Source organism: Sebastes umbrosus, chromosome 5 (assembly GCF_015220745.1).
Source record: "Sebastes umbrosus isolate fSebUmb1 chromosome 5, fSebUmb1.pri, whole genome shotgun sequence".
NCBI classification, from domain to species: Eukaryota; Metazoa; Chordata; class Actinopteri; order Perciformes; family Sebastidae; genus Sebastes; species Sebastes umbrosus.
The window spans coordinates 37,710,811-37,731,009 of NC_051273.1; the positions used below are offsets into that span (position 1 = coordinate 37,710,811).

General features: G+C 39.7%; 1 protein-coding gene across 2 annotated transcripts in view; it reads right to left on the reverse strand.

Moving 5' to 3' along the window:
- apc2 (APC regulator of WNT signaling pathway 2) overlaps window positions 1-7,121 on the reverse strand; it is a 65,892-nt gene extending 58,771 nt beyond the window's left edge. For both annotated transcript variants that reach the window (XM_037769699.1, XM_037769698.1), the window contains exon 1: window positions 7,018-7,121. The gene's annotated coding sequence lies outside the window, so the exon portion shown is untranslated. The remainder of the gene's footprint in view (window positions 1-7,017) is intronic.
- Between the last annotated feature and the right edge of the window lie 13,078 nt (window positions 7,122-20,199).

The following is a 20,199-nucleotide window of genomic DNA, read 5'->3' on the forward strand; positions in this document are numbered from 1 at the left end:
AGATTCACATGATTTGAGTCAAGTGATTCACATGTTTTGTTATTTCAGAGTTCTTTTTGCCATAGGTTTATTTTATAAATAGTTTAATTTAAAATCAATACACAGGCTGGATAAGACCTGGTACCCTTAAAGTAACCCTGTTTATTTCCATTGAATAAGAGAGCATTTATACATTAACCATCATTGTGGCATGTCTTGATGAACCACAGTGAAGGTGTCAATAAATAAATAATAAATAAGGTCTATGATTCTAAATTAGAAAAGTTCTGATCAGTCAGGAATAGATGTGGTTTAATATTAATAACTATTACAGACTGTGGGCTAAAATGCACTAGAAGCCTGATTCTCCTTTACAATAATTCACTACATGTTTACAATCAGGCAGGCAAACTCATTGAAATACACAATAATTAAGATCAGTGTATATGATGGAATAGTAGCATTACAATGCGCCACAGGTCACCAAATTTGGGCTTTTATAAAAAAAGAAAAATTCTCCGGGGTGGCATGCCCCCAGACGCCCCTAGCTGGCTACTGTTTCCCTCTGGCTGGCTACTCCATATCCTTGTGGAAAGCCCTGATCGGGGGCTCAACAAAATAAAAGCCAGGGTACAGAGACAACAAGAAAGTGAAAGGATCAGAGCAATGAACACATTTCTGGAGAAGCAGCAGGTATGACAGGCAAAGCTGGACGTACAAAGATGAGGAGCTATAGGCAGACTAGCAAATAAAACCCGCTAGCAGGCTCATTTTTAAAGTTGGAGTAAAGATACTGGTATCATATGAATCTGGGCAACCTGGAATCGGGGTGGATGAGGGGCCCAATTTGGAAAGTCTGTCCCCCTGCCCATAATTCCTAATGGCTGGCCTGTGTATAACAGACCGTTGCTACGTATAACAGACCGTTGTTATGTATAACAGACCGTTGTTATGTATAACAGACCGTTGCTACGTATAACAGACCGTTATTATGTATAACAGACCGTTGTTATGTATAACAGACCGTTGCTACGTATAACAGACCGTTATTATGTATAACAGACCGTTGCTACGTATAACAGACCGTTGTTACACAGACCGTTGTTATGTACAACAGACCGTTATTATGTATAACAGACCGTTGTTACACAGACCGTTGTTATGTACAACAGACCGTTATTATGTATAACAGACCGTTGTTATGTATAACAGACTGTTGTTATGTATAACAGACCGTTGCTACGTATAACAGAGCGTTGTTATGTATAACAGACCGTTGCTACGTATAACAGACCATTGTTATGTATAACAGACCGTTATGATGTATAACAGACCGTTGTTATGTATATATATATATATATATATGGATTTATAAAGATTTATAGAGTTTTTATAGATTTATAGAGAGACAGGAGGCTAAATTTGATTTACCAAATAAACATCGGACATCTCAAAAACAAAAATGAATAACTCTGTCATAAAGAATATCTGAGTGAACATTGATTGATTATCTCTCTGCAAAGACTCTGCAGGTCAACTTAAGGTTTTATTGATAACATTTTAATGTAGACAAATATTTTTTTTAGGAATAATACATCCACGGAGATTTAAGAAAATTGCCAAATAAAAATGTGGCTTTTCCTGAAAAAAAAAATATTATGACTGTGAATTCATAATTTAAAAAATGTTGGCGGGTCCAAAAGGAATGTTTTGTTTATCCCTGCGGAAGATATCTGATTTTTTTCAGTTCCCACTACTAACAAGGCTTGTGAGCCAATAGTAAAACAATGTTGGTATCATGTGGTTTCTCTGAGTCGTCAGTTAGTGTGGAAAAAACGGATTAATGGCTGAGAGTGCCTGGCAACGACTTGTTGTGAAGTAAATTCAATGGAAGGGGGGAGGGAGAATGTGACATCTAGTGGCTGTATGTTATCAATGTTATCAATAGCACTTTTAACATGTGTTTTGGGGGGATGTGGAGGTTTTTACAAACTTTATTAAATGTTGATGGAAATCAGGTCACCGTGGTAACATGTAGTCAACTTATATTTTCAAATGTAGGCCTCAAGTCCAGTTTGTCCAGTACTGTGGTGACCTTGTAGTAGCACCATTTTGTTTGTATGTGGTTTGGTGAAAAAAAAGAGTCAGAGTTGCCCCGTTTGATTCATAAAATAAACGTAGGCTATGATATGCTTTCTTGATGACCAAACCTAATCTACTGTTTAGCCATTATTCAACCACATGCACTCTTGAGCTCAGTGTTTCTAAAATACAGATTACAGCCCTGAAACCAACAGCTGAAATCTCCACTCAAGTTTCTCTCTTTTCTTTTTCTAAACCGTGAATCTGATTAAAGTCATTATTCTGACAGCACCTCTTTGTTTTCCAGGTTGAAATTCTAGATTTCAGTCAATCTGACATTTCCTCTAAGTTTGAGTGATGTTCATCAGTAAACAGAGATCTTAGACAGAAGAGGAGCCACACCCTCCATCCAACATAACATCCTCCACACAGACTCCATCATCCTCCATCAGACGCATCTATCAGCACTCAGCAGCATTCAGTATCACTGATCAGGAAAATCATCCAATCTGCAGATAAACCTCCTCAGAACTGAACGTTACCCTCATTATACTGTATATATTTAAAAACGTTCAAATACACCAGATTCTGGCACATTTACAGCCAGACCTTTCTTACAAAACCAGTACAACCAAACCTCAACCTTTGTAGTTTTATAGTAGTTTATGATGCTGATCATATGACCACAACATCACCTCTCCCCTTCACTTCTTGTCCTCTCGGCCTCCTCTCTAATAGAGTGCTGCAGGAATGGGTCCTAAAACCCGGAAATGAGTTAGCATTTTAGCACTTCCAGTTTCCCTCTTTTGGAAGTCAATGGGTTTTTTGAGTGGGTTTTTAGTTAGATGCCTGAAATAAAGTTGGCTTAAAGTAGCTGGTTTATAGCCTAATGTTAGCTTTTTACTTCTGGTGATTGCATTCACACTTCAGAAATCATAAATGTGGTGTTCATTTGTGAAGATTATCTTGCTGAACAAAATGTGTCAGTATCATAGACGTTTCTTTGCCACAGAGTTTATTTTCTGCAATAATCCAAAACCAAATGGAAAAATCCCATTGGCTTTTTATCGAGGAAACCAGGGCGATGCTAACTTCCTGGCTGGCCTACAACAATACGTCATCCCTGCAGCGCTCAATGGAGGTAAAACAATATGTTTCAAAATAAAACAACATGTGACCTAAAACTGAAAGTTTGTGCTTTTCATAGAACATCATATCAAGTATACCATTATAATATTATTGTGATTATTATCAAAGATTTCCATGGAGGAATGAACAGAGAAAATGTACAGTCAATCAGAACAAATCTATTTGTAATCATAATTCCTCAATTAATCTTCTTATTATTACAAATAGCTTTCAAGTAAAAAATTAATTACAAGCTGCAAGCAACGTTGAACGTGCCCTTGCCCCTTTGCTCACTCGGGGGTACCCGCTGCTTCTATGAAAGTCGGACACTGCACGCAACAGTTAGAGGGAATTTACTGGAGGCGTGGCGCCAAAGGCTCTTATACAACATATCAAGTTTGGGGCTGATTGGGCAATGTATAGTAAATTTACAACAACTTCCTGTTTCCTGTAGGGGGCGCTATGACTATCACTCATAATGGCACATATATGTCTTCAGACCTGAACTGTTATCCAGCTTGTGAAATTTGGGGCAGATTGGACTATGTAAAGTCAAGTTACAACAGCCTCCTGTGTCATGCCGAAACATGGAAATTCGCCGCGCCGCCACAACAACGCTGTTTCGCGAAAACACAAAAGCTTCGCAATTTTGCATGGTGAAGGTGTTGAGATTCTGCTGCCCGACTTTGAGATGGATCTCTTAAATCCTCTAGGAGTATCGTAAAGTTCCATACCTGTAAAGTGATAATGATAAATGGCGTCTTCTCACATGACCTATGACATCACCATCCGAGCAATCAAAAATTCCTTCGCAATTTAGCGTTAGTTATTAGTTTGAGGGTTATACCACCCAAATTTGACGCTAATCCAATAAACTCTCTAAGAGGAGTATTTAAAAGTACGCATAAAATACATGAAATGCACTGACCAACTTTGTCCAAACTATGGCCTTCCACGCGTTAAGGGGCGCTATGAAGCCCGCTAAACACGCTGAACCCAATCGCTGTACATTCACAAAAAGTTCACAGATGTCCATCTTTTTGCCAACTTTCATGAGCTTTTGAGTATACCAAGGGCGCCAAAGGTGTGTCAAAGGCTAAAAGTAATAAGGGGGTGCTAAAGAGCTAACATGCCACGCCCAAGCCCAATTACACCACCAAATTCAAGTAATTACTAGTGTGGATATGAGTGTAAAGTTTCATGAGTTTTTGTGTATCCTAAAGTCCTCAAACATGTGTTCGTAAATTTTAAATTAACGCACAAAATCCAAGATGGCTGACTTCCTGTTGGCCGAAAAAATCTCAAAAATATTTAATACGCTGTTGCACGTGAGCAATGACCTTCTCGAATTTTGTGAAGATGGAAGTAACTTTTTCTCAAACCTGCCTGCATTTGGGGGTGCTATGGAGCCCGCTGGCGACGCCGGAGCCCAATCACTACAAAAACCTTGCAATTTTCGCCAGTTCTGATGTGTATTCCAATTTTCGTGAGTTTTCGTGCATCCTAAGCACCTCAAAAATGCGATTTCGCTGCGGAAAATTAATCTTTACAAAAACAATAGGTTTCCTTGCACCTAAGTGCTCGTGTCCTAATTAAGAATCATCCTGTGCAGCAGACAGATTGTCGGTACTGTATGCAAACTCTCAAACAAATCTGGCATCAAGTGCAACTAACTGATAAGCAAATATAGTTACATTTTTTAAAAACAGCTCAACTGAAGAAGAAGAGAAGCAGCAAGAACCCCAACACTGTTATCTTTATAGTCATCTTTTGGATAAATATTCACGAGCTTTCAAATAATATCATCCTCTATTTCTTTTAATTATTTCATAGATGGAAACAAATTAAGGGTAGGCACTACAGGAGAATAGGCTAAAAGAAATTAACTAATACATCACTATAGAAGTTCCCCAGTTTATTACTGAGCTACATTAACAAAATTATTTTTTTTGTATTACTTGTTTTCTAAAATATTATGTTTAAATATGCAAATGATTATCTTACTAAATAAGTGCTAAATGCTGTATGTACCAGAAAAGAAATCTGAACATTGGATAAAGCCAGGTTCAACATTCTTGCTTCATTTTGTTGACATATTACAGTCAAAGGGTTTTACGGAGGGAATTCTTTTCTATCACTCCATAAATAAAAATATACTGTCAACAGCCATAAAAGAAAATTTTTGCCATGTTTTTATGAATAAAATGTTGTATAAATCAGGCTATGAATTACTGTATATATGAACAACCCCTCAGTAAAAACCTTCAGAATATAGATAGGAATGACACTAAAAAGTTTGGTGGGTGTAAGTGCTACTGAAGTGGAGATTTCTGGCTCAGAGTCTGAGAGAAATGGCCTTAAGAGATATGGTTTGTAAAATTCCATACATTTTAAAGAAACTACAGGTGAATAGGGTAACAAATTTAACTAAAGATATCAAAATTAAACTTCTCCAGTCGATTACTTACATTAAGATAATAATTTTTTGTATTACAAGTTTTCAGAAATGTTATGTTTAAATATGCAAATGAGGCCTTATCTAATGCTAACTTTGGTTGAATTTATAGGAGAAATCTACAGATGCAAATAGACAAAGAAGTAAAATAACCAACTAAATGTGTATTTTGGATGTTTTCTTTCCACTAGTCTGAAAGAAGACATGCAAAATAGCCCCAACATGCAAAATAGCCCCAAATCTACAAATTCAAACATATAAGATTTGATAGAAACATCACCACCAGACCTGCTTCTGATCACACCAGGGTCCTTTAATAGTCTATTCTAATATCAGATCAAATCAAATCAAACCTTTTATTGGATCTACTTTCACTTTTCATACCAGTTCACTAAATGAACAATATACAGAGAAATAAATAAACACTAATTTGAATCTATAAAATACCCAGAACCTCGATATTAAACACAAAAACAGACACTAAAAAGGCCTACTGAGACAAACCGAATGAATGAACAGCGTTGAATCCTCCCAGCAGAAGCAATCCAGAGCCTCATAATGAACCAGTGAAACCAGCATAGACTGGGACAGACTGGGACAGACCGCAGGCCACAAACCATCAACCGGTCGGATATCCAATAAACAACCTGCAATCAAATCCGACAAATATTCACGTTGGATTCAACATGAACGAGCTCGATGCGTTCACGTGTATAAAAACCCACATTTACACGCAGATAAAGAATTTAATGACCTAATTATTCAAATAAACACTAACAGATTTACTGTTTCACTCACGAAATTAAAACCCGAAATCTGTTTGTCTTCTATATTTCATTTTTAGATTTGACCTCTAAAATGTGTTTTTTTAGCTGCTGCTTTTTTTCTGACGACATCTATGATTCATCAGCTCCTCCACCCTCCATCCCTTCATCCTCCATCCCTCCACCCTCCATCCCTAAATCCTCCATCCCTCCAGCCCTCTGCCCGCATGAAGGAGGAGAGAGAAAATAGGACGCATCCCCCCCAAAAAACGCATTCATGATTAATTAAATAAAAACATGATAAAAACGCAGCTTTGAGAAGCGAATCCTAAACATGTGATTATAACATTAAATATGTGATTTAAAGCTTAAATATGTGATTTAAAACTGCAGGTTTTAGAGCCTCCTCTCGCATGATCTGCGCTGATCAACGAGGCTCGTATTGTCTTGAATTCGCAGCTTTTAGCAGCAGAGCCGGGAAGAACCGGACCGAGCCGGGCCGAGCCAGGCCCAAGGAGGCCAGGCGGCTCGGTTCGGACGGTTTGTATACATGCAATACGAGATCAATGTGAGTTACAGGCAGAAATATAAGGAGCGGTCCGTTCTTACCTCATCACTCCGAGCTGAGCTGAAGATCACTGAGAGAGAGAGAGAGAGAGAGAGAGAGAGAGAGAGATGAGAGATAGAGAGAGAGACAGAGAGAGAGAGAGAGAGAGAGATGCTGTTTGAGGAGTGTAACTGTAGGTCTCTCTACCAATCATATATTCATATCCACTGCAGGTGGTATTATTATTCTTCATGGTATTTGTGTCCAACAATTTGTTTTAACATGAAGGTTACTAAACACTCCCCCATCCTACCCCACTATATCTTCATGACTAAATCAATTATACAAACAATAAAGATACTAAGCAACAGTACAGTACAAAGAGGTGGGTTCATCTGGAAAATAATACAAAAATAAAATAAAATAAAATAAAAAGCCAATGGCATAATCAGTTGGCATTTTCTGTGCTGTCCATATTTTCAGGAAGAACAAGTCTTGGCGTCTTGAGAGTCTGAATATGACTCATTCGTAACCTGCTATGTTGGACATCAGTTTGATTTAGTGCTGGAATAACGAGGGTGTGACCATTTTCCATTGTCTCACAAAAAACTTGCATCCTGTTAACTTGGTCAGGGAGACATTGGACAGTACATTTATGAAAGATATTGTCTTCCCCCATAAACCCTTAAACATGTCACAGTCAAATAGCGTGTGTACCATTGTTCCAACTTCTTTATGACAAGGCCAACACAAATCCTCATCTGTTATGGCCCAGACACGCCAAGCCAATATCGAATAACTAGCAGCGATGAAGGCCGACTGTTGCGTTGCCTCACGTTGCCTTTGTTGCATTTAAACACACCGCAAAGATTACCGCCGACAGCCAGTTAGCATGTATTCCTTCTGCACCTGCATGAGAGGAAATAACTCACCACACCAGCAGGTGGCGGTAGTCTGTATTCATCATTCAGAAAGGAAACCGGAAAACCGAGGACGGCGGATATACAAGCCGTCGATATGATACGTACATGAAACAAAGCTGCGTCTGCCGATCATTTTCACACCACTCTCACTCACCACTTAGCTTCATTCCACTTGGCCATGTCGCTGGGAAAATATCCGTGTATTGGAATGATCAGATGACATGAAGATGAATCATGGGAGGAGCCGTCTGGGTTCACCCTCTTGACTAGATGAAAAATTTGAGGAGCCTTCTGTGTGTGCACTTCCATTTCTTTTCTCGTGCACTGATTCGGATAAGCTGAACAGCCAATCAGAGTGATTTCTCTCACTGACCAGCTCCACCACCAAAAAAACTCAGACACGGGAAGACTTAAGCCGACGATGCGGGACACACTGCAAAAACTAGGCCGACAGACGTTAACTGACGACCCCAAACTGTCCGACGGCCGACCGTCGGCTTGGTGTGTCGGGGCCTTTAGTTTGATCCTTGCCATTCTTCTTGGAGTCCAATAGCATTGATTGAGGATTTTATAGTTGGTGAGTTGTGTTTGGACTTCTCGGGCGGGGATGTGCCAGCTCGATATGACTTGACCATGCCACTGCAGGTGGTGCAACAGATCCATCAACTTTATTTCATGGCCACACAGTGGAAAAATATATACTATACTATCGATCGGAGCCTCCATTCCAGCACCCTGAGTTTTCCTCGGGAGGCTGAGCAGTGTGATACCCCGATGATTGGAGCCCTCTTGTTCAGCCAATTCTTCAAAAGTCTTTCTCCATAGCCTCCATAAACTCTTCCCACACCTGGATTTTGCTTCTTTGACCACCGAACACACAGCCCTTCTGGCCTCCTCGTATCAGTCTGCTGCTTCAAGAGACCCCTGGGCCAACGAAGCCTGAAAGGCCTCCTTCACTTTTGGGTTCCACCATTGTGTTCTTAGGTTGCCGCAACTCCAACTTCCACAATAGAGGTTTTCAACATGACCCACTCAGATTCCATGTCACCAACCTCCCCCGAGATGCACGAGACATTGTTCCGGAGGTGAAAACCTCATGTGGCCTCAGCCAAACATTCCCAGTTCACCCACGTTTGGATTTCCAGGTCTGTCCAGCAGTCTCCCCTGCCATCTGATCCAGCTCTCCACGTGGTGATTAATTGACAGTTCTATTGCTATCTTCACCTGAGTGTCCAAGACATACGCCCCCAGACCTGATGATGTGACCACAAAGTCATTGATCAATCTGTGGCCTAAGGTGTTCTGGTTCCAAGTAGACTGAAAGTCTTTACACATGAGGGTGTGGAGAATAAATGACATGAAAATGCTAAATACTCACCTCTACTATAGTAGAGGTGAGTATTTAGCATTTTCAATACTATATACTGTATAAGAATATATTTCTAGGGGCTTTTATTATGAAAGGTAGGAATGGAAGGAGGGGATCTAAGGAGTACTAAAGATCGCCGTCTTGGTTAGAACCACAGACTGTATATATAGATGGACGACGATGGCGTCTCCACTTCCTCCCACTGTACAACAGTGAAGGCAAAATACCCTGATACGGGAGCTGCCATCTTGAGATTTTGACGTAATTTGGAGCCAGAGTCTGAGCAGTAGTGATCAGGGGTGGAACCACAGTATCGAGGTCCTGCCCATATACCCGAGCCAATCACGAGCTGAGCACAGCCCCAGTGTGTTAGCGTGAGCCACCTAGCTGCTACGTTAGCACCACGGTAGCTGTTAGAAAGACACAACAACTAACCATAATATCTCTATAACTACATTTCTGATCAAATTGACACATGTTCTATTACACAGACTGGTGTTGGTTATGGAAAGTTAAAGTTACATCTCTACTGAATCACAGCTGTCAATCATGACGTCTCACCCTCTTTTTATAGCAACAAATAAATAATGAAAACCAAACTTATTAGAAAAATGTACACTTCAAAATACAACAGCGTGATAAGAACTACCTAAAATGATAGAAACCATCTATGGGAAAAATGTATTTGAGGTGCACTTTAACTTCTTAGTTTGGCCCATGTCCCATCCACTAACATGGAGGGGGTCGGACTTATGACCTATACTGCAGCCAGCCACCAGGAGGCGATCGAAATGTTTTGGCTTCACTTTTGGGAAGCTGTCATGTCGTCCATCTTTATATACAGTCTATGGTTTGGACTACGGAGCCTCCGTGTTCAGGAAGAATGTACTGGACTGGACTTAATAATATGAGCAACAGAGTCAGGAGTAGTCAGCAGAGTGATTTAGATAGAGGCAGATTTATTTTTCATCAACAGATAATGTGCAACAAACAGGTAAAACAAAGCATTAAAGTAGAAAATTTACTTACAGGTGGTTTGCTGCTGGTTTACAAAGCACTAAATGGTTCAGGGCCAAAATACATTTCTGATCTCCTGCTATGTTATGAACCATCCAGACCTCTCAGGTCATCTGGATCAGGTCTGCTTGGTGTCCCCAGAGTCAGAACTAAACATGCAGAAGCAGCATTCAGTTTTTATACACCAAATATCTGGAACAAGCTCCCAGAAAACTGCAGGACCGCTACAACTCTGACTTCTTTTAAAACAAAGCTTAAAACGTTCCTGTTTGCGGCTGCCTTTTATTAAACCAGATAATGATCTGATACTAAACTAGAGCTTTTACTCTTTTGTGTTTTATGCTATTTTAGCTTCTATCCTAGCTTTTATTTTAGCTTGTTTTTATTTTCTAATCTTTAATGTTTTTATGTTTTTATAGCTGTTTTAATTATGTCTTTATGTTCTTTTGCACTTTGTCGCAATGTTCTTGAATGTTTATGTAAAGCACTTTGAATTGCCCTGTTGTTGAAATGTGCTCTACTAATAAAGCTGCCTTGCCTTGCCTTGCCTTACAGGATGCTCACATCATGCTGGAGGTCAAAAGGTGAACAAAGGGAGGAAGGCATTATATAAAGGGCCTCTGATCTGGTTGAAATAATTATACCTGAGGGGGGTGGACAGGAGCGCTTGGTTTATCCTCCCTGCTTCAGGTGTGGTCATGTGATCCCTTCCTAGGGATTTTTAACACACAACATTTTTGTTGTTTTATAATCCTATAAAACACGTTCTGCAAATGATTGGTTGATTCCTTTATTCACGATGCAAAAGCTCAGAAAAATCAACCTTGTTCCGGGAAAAGATTACGTCACTTTTTGGCCACGCAATATTTGCATTCTGTGTGAAAATATTCATGACAAAAACAACAGTTCGAAAAAAAATATTGACGTGCGAATTAATCGCACCCAAATAACGCCCCTGATGTTTAAAGGCCTTTATGCATCACCCTGCTCAAACATCGTGTTTGTTATGGCCAATCCATAACTAGCACATTAGTCCAATTACAAAGCATCGCTCAGGTTCAGATCAGACAGGCAATTCCTCCCAATCACCCTCCAGATTTCTCCGTCATTGCAGCATTTAAGTCCCCCAGCAGAACTACAGAGACCCGAGGCGGACCAAATATTTTTGATGGAAGGCCGAGTTTGGCCCACGGGCCAGTGTTTGTCTACCACTGAGGTACAGTATTGCCAAAGCTGGTTGTTCAACCAGAGCTACAATGTGAGTGTGATCGTAAAAACAAAAGATTTGAACTTTATCACAATGAAAGAAAAAAACTGATTGTTGTTCATGAAAAAAGTGAAAAATGAAAGAAAAAAATATGATATGAGATACACACGACATGGCCAAAAGTATGTGGACAGCTGAACATATGTGACAGTGTGTTCAAGTAAGCTGTTGCACATCTATCTGTGAATATATTAAAATTACCACCGAAAACATACACACACAGCATATGTATATGTTATTATTATTATTATTATTTTGTGCAGTACTCCAACTGTCCACCAGAGGAAGCCACACGTTTTCCTCATGCTTTTTTATTTCACTTCACAGTCAGATTTAAAGAAACATTCAACAGCAGAGACATTTACTTTCTGAATTAATCATCAGATTAATTCAATTCAATTCAATTTATTTTTGTATAGCGTCAAATCATAACAGAAGTTATCTCAAGACGCTTTATATATAGAGCAGGTCTATGACCGTACACCATAGTTTAGAGACCCAACAGTATCCACCAAGCGCGCTGGTAATGACAACACAAGCTTATTATACCACCCATAGTTTCTCCTAATGCACCATGTGACAATAATCAGTTATTGATCACTCACTGTTGTCAGATCTGGGTATCATCGGATATTCCGTTTTTCCTTTGGAATTCAGAAAGGAAAAAACGTTTTTTTATTTTTTCGTTTTAAACCAAAAACCAGAAAACGGCCGTTTTCTCGTTTTTCGTTTCTGAATCAAAAAATGAAAAACGAACCCAAACCGGGACGTTTGTTTGTTTTTGCGAATTCCTTTTCTCATTATTCGTTTTGAATTGAAGAACGGACGTCACGTGGGTTTTTCGTTTTTTCGTTTTAAACCACAAACGAAAAATGGAATCACGTGGTGCTCTGTTTGTTTTTTGTTTCCAAACGAAAAACGAAAAAACCAAATTAAAAAAACGATCCGATTTAGTTTCTTCAAGTTTCTTTCTGTCATTTTCTCTTCTGAATCGAAGTGCGGAGAACGGCAGTCACGTGACCAGGAAGTGAAGGCAAACATGTCAAAATAAAAGCCAAGAAGATAGTTTGGTCATTCTATAAAAGTGTAACATTATTTAAGCACAGGATCAAAGTAACAGTAGAAGATAAATAGGCTAAATAAATACACAAATAAATACATACATAGATATTTTTTTGTTTTGTTCTTTTCATTAACACATGAATATCTTTACAGATGTTATACAGAACTCTCACATAATTGACACTTTTCTCTCTCACACTCTTACTATGGGCTGTTTCTTTATGTCGGCAGGTGAGAAGCACTATGTGGCTACTCCTTTCAACACACCTGACACTTCCACCTGATCCCTTCACTCCACTACGAAGGCTGTAGCCGAGTAGTTCTACATCATGATAATGCTGATTTTTCAACAAGCGATTATGACATTAATGCCAGCTAGACAGAATAAAGCTCTGTCTGTCATGACAATAGTACTGTACTGAAGGCCACTTCATCAAAATCATGGAAATTCACAATAATTAGGTCTGTGCTAAAAAAGCCAGGCGCAAGTAAGCCAAATGATCTTTGGCCCATCGCAATAACCTCCATATTGTGTAAAACCATGGAATGAGTTCTTGCCAGCCACCTGACCAGCACAGTGGCTACTAAGCTAGATCTGCTCCAGTTCGCTTAAATAAGAGCAACAGAGGCCCAGACGACGCTGTGCTGACTCACAAAACACCTTATGCATCCTAAAGGTTATGCCAGAGCTTTATTCGCGGATTTTAGCTCAGCTTTTAACTCAATGAAGACACATATTCTCCTGAAAAGGCTCATTGATCTCAACATCAACACAGGGTTAGTTCTGTGGATCAGAGGGTCTGTGTCAGGGAGAACATATCAGACGTGCTGCCCACAAGGCTGTGTTCTTTCCTCTGTGCTACTCTCTCTTTTTACTAATGAATTTATGATCAATGAGAAACATTTTAGACTGTTCAAGTATGCGGATGACATGGCCTTAGTTGGCCTTTTACAGGAAACAGGCCCACACTACAGCCCTTCAAACACGGTGTCACACTAGCCAGCAAGAAATCAATGTGGCTGAGAAGAAAGAATTAATCATGTGCTGCACAAAACAACATTTGATCACAGAGCCAGTTTCACTTGATGGCCAACATGTTGAAACTGTGGAACACTTTAAATACCTCGGTACAGACTTGGACACCCAGGTGAGCTTCTCTGTAAATACAGAGTATATTTTCAAGAGATGCTCACAGCGACTTTATCTTCTAAGGAAACTCAGTGGCCTCAGTGTCAGCCGGCAGATTTTAGAATTAGTGTACAAAACTATTGTTGAGAGTGTTTTAACCTTTAAACTTCCTGCCTGGTACGGTCACCTACACTGTAGATAGAAGAATAAACTGTTTAGGATTGTGTCAATGGCAGGCAAAATAGTTGGTAAACCCCAAAAGCCCTTGACTCAACTTTTTACAGAAAGGACGAGGAAGAAGGCGAGGAGTATCCTGGCAGATAGCTCCCATCCTCTCTGCAGCCAGTCGGGAGGCGCTATAGAGCCCCTCTGGCAACTAAACATGTGTTTAAAAAGTCTTTCATCCCAAATGCCATCAATACTCTTAACTCAACACAGTGACTGAGCAGATCTGAGCCACAGACACTGACATGAACTGTTTTAATGTGTAACATAACCTGTCTCTGTTTTTTACTAACTGCTGTCTGGTTTTTAATGTCTGTTGTTTTCTGTGTTTTGTGAGCTGAAGACAAATTTCCAGCCTGGTGAACAATAAAGTTTGATTGTATTGTATTGATCAGATCATATTGAGGGGCCGTCAGCTTTACAATTTAGTTTGGAGGGAGATTCGGTATCAGTGAAGTCAGTGCATTTTATGAGTAGGCCTTCTGTGACGTTACCCACCACAGGGGTCAGAGGTCACCACTCCTCAATCCACAAGGATTTTCTTTTCAGTCAAATTTTCAATTTTGACGCATTTATAGATGAAAAGTCAAGTCAATAAACATGGTCAATGATAGATAAGTATGGTTGATCAGCATGTTTGCCAACCTTCAGACATCATAGTCTAATATGATGATTAATCAGCCTGAGTTCACTAAAAAACTGAAATCACTAACTTTCTGTATTCTGTTTGGTGGTTTATGATGCTTTTCAATCATTTCTAGCCTATTTGGTATAATATGTAATTTTACTTAATTTGTTCGACATCATGATAAGGCTGATTTTTCAACCAGTGGTTATGACATTAATGCCAGCTAGACAGAATAAAGCTCTGTCTGTCATGACAGTAGAACTGTACTGAAGGCCTTTCCTTTACTCGGGTGACTCTTTACAGCCTTCTGAAGACAGCAGGTATCTGTTAAATCTACAGTATCTGGAGTGATGAAGTGGCCTTCAGTACAGTACTATTGTCATGACAGACAGAGCTTTATTCTGTCTAGCTGGCATTAATGTCATAATCGCTTGTTGAAAAATCAGCATTATCATGATGTAGAACTACTCGGCTACAGCCTTCGTAGTGGAGTGAAGGGATCAGGTGGAAGTGTCAGGTGTGTTGAAAGGAGTAGCCACATAGTGCTTCTCACCTGCCGACATAAAGAAACAGCCCATAGTAAGAGTGTGAGAGAGAAAAGTGTCAATTATGTGAGTTCTGTATAACATCTGTAAAGATATTCATGTGTTAATGAAAAGAACAAAACAAAAAAATATCTATGTATGTATTTATTTGTGTATTTATTTAGCCTATTTATCTTCTACTGTTACTTTGATCCTGTGCTTAAATAATGTTACACTTTTATAGAATGACCAAACTATCTTCTTGGCTTTTATTTTGACATGTTTGCCTTCACTTCCTGGTCACGTGACTGCCGTTCTCCGCACTTCGATTCAGAAGAGAAAATGACAGAAAGAAACTTGAAGAAACTAAATCGGATCGTTTTTTTAATTTGGTTTTTTCGTTTTTCGTTTGGAAACAAAAAACAAACAGAGCACCACGTGATTCCATTTTTCGTTTGTGGTTTAAAATGAAAAAAACGAAAAACCCACGTGACTTCCGTTCTTCAATTCAAAACGAATAATGAGAAAAGGAATTCGCAAAAACAAACAAACGGCCCGGTTGGTCTGGGTATCATCGGATATTCCGTTTTTCCTTTGGAATTCAGAAAGGAAAAAACGTTTTTTTTATTTTTTCGTTTTAAACCAAAAACCAGAAAACGGCCGTTTTCTCGTTTTTCGTTTCTGAATCAAAAAATGAAAAACGAACCCAAACCGGGCCGTTTGTTTGTTTTTGCGAATACATTTTCTCATTATTCGTTTTGAATTGAAGAACGGAAGTCACGTGGGTTTTTCGTTTTTTCGTTTTAAACCACAAACGAAAAACGGAATCACGTGGTGCTCTGTTTGTTTTTTGTTTCCAAACGAAAAACGAAAAAACCAAATTAAAAAAACGATCCGATTTAGTTTCTTCAAGTTTCTTTCTGTTATTTTCTGTTTTGAATCGAAGAGCGGAGAACGGCAGTCACATGACCAGGAAGTGAAGGCAAACATGTCAAAATAAAAGCCAAGAAGATAGTTTGGTCATTCTATAAAAGTGTAACATTATTTAAGAACAGGATCAAAGTAACAGTAGAAGATAAATAGGCTAAATAAATACACAAATAAATACATACATAGATATTTTTGTTTTGTTCTTTTCATTAACACATGAATGTCTTTTATCCAAAAAGTGTGTGATAAATTACAGGGAGGGTCTCTATAGATGTTATACAACAAGGAGGGTCTCTATAGATGTTATGCAACAGGGAGGGTCTCTATAGATGTTATACAACAGGGAGGGTCTCTACAGATGTTATACAGAACTCTCACATAATTGATACTTTTCTCTCTCACACTCTTACTATGGGCTGTTTCTTTCTGTCAGCAGGTGAGAAGCACTATGTGGCTACTCCTTTCAACACACCTGACACTTCCACCTGATCCCTTCACTTCATTAGGAAGGCTGTAGCCGAGTAGTTCTACATCATGATAATGCTAATTTTTCAACCAGCGATTATGACATTAATGCCAGCTAGACAGAATAAAGCTCTGTCTGTCATGACAATAGTACTGTACTGAAGGCCACTTCATCACTCCAGAAACTGTAGATTTAACAGATACCTGCTGTCTTCAGAAGGCTGTAAAGAGTCACCCGAGTAAAGGAAAGGCCTTCAGTACAGTTCTATTGTCATGACAGACAGAGCTTTATTCTGTCTAGCTGGCATTAATGTCATAACCACTGGTTGAAAAATCTGCATTATCATGATGTCGAACAAATTAAGTAAAATTACATATTATACCAAATAGGCTAGAAATGATTGAAAAGCATCATAAACCACCAAACAGAATACAGAAAGTTAGTGATTTCAGTTTTTTAGTGAACTCAGGCTGATTAATCCTCATATTAGACTATGATGTCTGAAGGTTGGCAAACATGTTGATCAACCATACTTATCTATCATTGACCATGATTATTGACTTGACTTTTCATCTATAAAAGGCGTCAAAATTGAAAATTTGACTGAAAAGAAAATCCTTGGGGATTGAGGAGTGGTGACCTCTGACCCCTGTGGTGGGTAACGTCACAGAAGGCCTACTCATAAAATGTACTGACTTCACTGATACCGAATCTCCCTCCAAACTAAATTGTAAAGCTGACGGCCCCTCAATATGATCTGATCAATACAATACAATCAAACTTTATTGTCCACCAGGGTGGAAATTTGTCTTCAGCTCACAAAACAGAAAACAACAAACATTAAAAACCAGACAGCAGTTAGTAAAAAACAAAGACAGGTTATGCTACACATTAAAACAGTTCATGTCAGTGTCTGTGGCTCAGATCTGCTCAGTCACTGTGTTGAGTTAAGAATATTGATGGCATTTGGGATGAAAGACTTTTTAAACACATGTTTAGTTGCCAGAGGGGCTCTTTTGCGCCTCCCGACTGGCTGAAGAGAGGATGGGAGCTATCTGCCAGGATACTCCTCGCCTTCTTCCTCGTCCTTTCTGTAAAAAGTTGAGTCAAGGGCTTTTGGGGTTTACCAACTATTTTGCCCGCTATTGACACAATCCTAAACAGTTTATTCTTCTATCTACAGTGTAGGTGACCGTACCAGGCAGGAAGGTTAAAGGTTAAAACACTCTCAACAATAGTTTTGTACACTAATTCTAAAATCTGCCGGCTGACACCGAGGCCACTAAGTTTCCTTAGAAGATAAAGGTCACTGTGATCATCTCTTGAAAATATACTCTGTATTTACAGAGAAGCTCACCTGGGTGTTGAAGGAACTGGCCTTCTACCTCCAAGAGGTCAAGGCCCAGTTACGTGTTGGTTAATCTTGTGTGACAAAGAGAATTTCCAAACAGATGAGTTAAAGCATAATGATTCAATTTATTCCGAACAATCAATGTTGCATAAGTAAAAATAAAAGAGTTTACAGATATCTGGATCCAACCTATGTGTCCCTGACAACATACAGTGCATGGGTCAGTTCGCGAAGTCTGAACCCCGAGCTATCCCTGATCCAGCCTATTCATGGTTTACACAATATTAATATTCATGAGCTTATGGCACGTGATGTTTCTGCTGCATGTCTTCTTTGTTATCTCCTTCTGGCTCCTTCCTCCCTTTGACCTTGCAAAAGAAGAACAGCACCTGCCTCCTCCCTTTCCTCACAATCACTCTAATCATAACAAATCCAACAGTCAGGTTATTGTAAGCACTTTTGTACATAATAAATCCAACAGACCCTCTTTTGAACTTAACTAAGTTCACCTACAGATAATGTTACATACAGATATATTTATTATAAGCATAGATAATGTTACGTACAGATGTATTAATTATAAGCATCATCATGTTACGTACAGATGTTTTAATTATAAGCATCATCACACAACCTCTTCAGGATCAACATCTTCACTATCCCCCACCATTTCCAGGAGACCCTGTCTCTCAGCTTGGAACATGGCCATCTGATAAGAAGGAGGTGCATCCGGATGCTTTCGTTGCACAGCAGAAATAATCACACGCTCAGTGAGGTGGCGAATACATGGAATACAGCAACAACCGCATAATACTAAGCATGCACACACAGCAAGGATTGAGGAGAATAGAGATACCACCATGGACTTCCATTTCCCAAAGGTACGGTCTAACCAGTCGTTAATGGGGCTGTTGATACCTGAGTCATCGTGCATGGATTCAGACAGCGTCCGGAGCCCCTCTAGCGCCTTAGTTACAGTCCCGTCCGGCGCTGTATTGTTAGGGATGAAAATACAACATGAGTCTTGGAACATTGAGCATACACCGCCTTTCTCTGCCAGCAGCATATCTAATGCCATTCTATTTTGGATCACCATCAGTGACGTAGGAGCCATTTGTTCAGCTAGTCCGGCAATTGCATCACGGGTTAGATTAGTCAAACGGAGAACATTATAGTGGATGTAGTTAATGCGGTCAACATTTTTGTTAGGAGTGATAGGGATCAGAGCACTTATTAGAGGTATGTTTTCAAAACCTGCAGCTATTTGGTCAGCTAGTTTATATTCATTAGGGACTCCTCTAGATACTCCAATGGCATCGACGTATGTAGGATTGTTAATCTGTAGATCGAAACTTCTCCTCTTTCGGGTGTGCGCTTCTGAGCCAATTATGGTCATCGGGACAGCTAGTCTAACTAGGGAACACACACCTGACCAATTGGCCGGCAGGCTTACTGTCAGGGTACCCCTCCCACAGTACCAGAAAAGGTCTCCTCTAGCTAAAGTCCAGTTGGCGGAGTTGGTCCAATTGGTTACATCTACCATACTGCCACACCATGAACCATTCCCAAGTGACATATTTATTTTCCCTGTTCTGTTAAAACATACGTAATGTCCTTTTTTGGGTACAAACAGGGGAGGAATGGTGGTGTTGGGAATCAGGGGATACACTTCAAGCAGAGCAGTACAGTTAGTGAGATTTGTACCAGGTGTGTACATAGCAGTTAAACAGTCTAAGCCATCGGTATCATTCAAATGTACAGGTCCTGGCACCATGAACAGGGAGGGACGGGCTGTAGAACAGGCAATACAATTACCCGGGTTCTGTTTTCTGGCTGTGTATATCATCCAGTCTAGCCAGATGTTTTTATCCCCATATCCTGTGGCTATTCTTACTATATCATTCGTGGTCAACAGGTTAAAGTCTAGTTCAACTATTTTCTGTAACGGAGGAGGTGGTGTTGTCGGGGATGGTGATGCTATTGAGATTGCCTTGGTTTTAAAATTAATTTTAACCAAACCCATGGGGTCTGTGCTTGAATGGTCCACCCCCACAATCATGTTGGCGGTTTCATTATTCCCACAAGGGGAATTTGGTAGGGGGTTAATATGCAGGTTGCTTATGGTGATTATAAGAGGGTTTTGCCCCTGGCTTAGTCCTCTCTTTACCCTTTTTAGTGAGCCTCGCATAATGGTTATGTGTTCCTTCAGGGGAACCGAGCCTTGAGTACTAGTGGCCGCGGAACCATCTGGATCCCAATGAGGACCAGTATATGACCATACATATGACCATGAAGGACACCACTGGTGCCCTCTGCGGAAACCACATAGATAGACCTCATACCCCCGCCATTT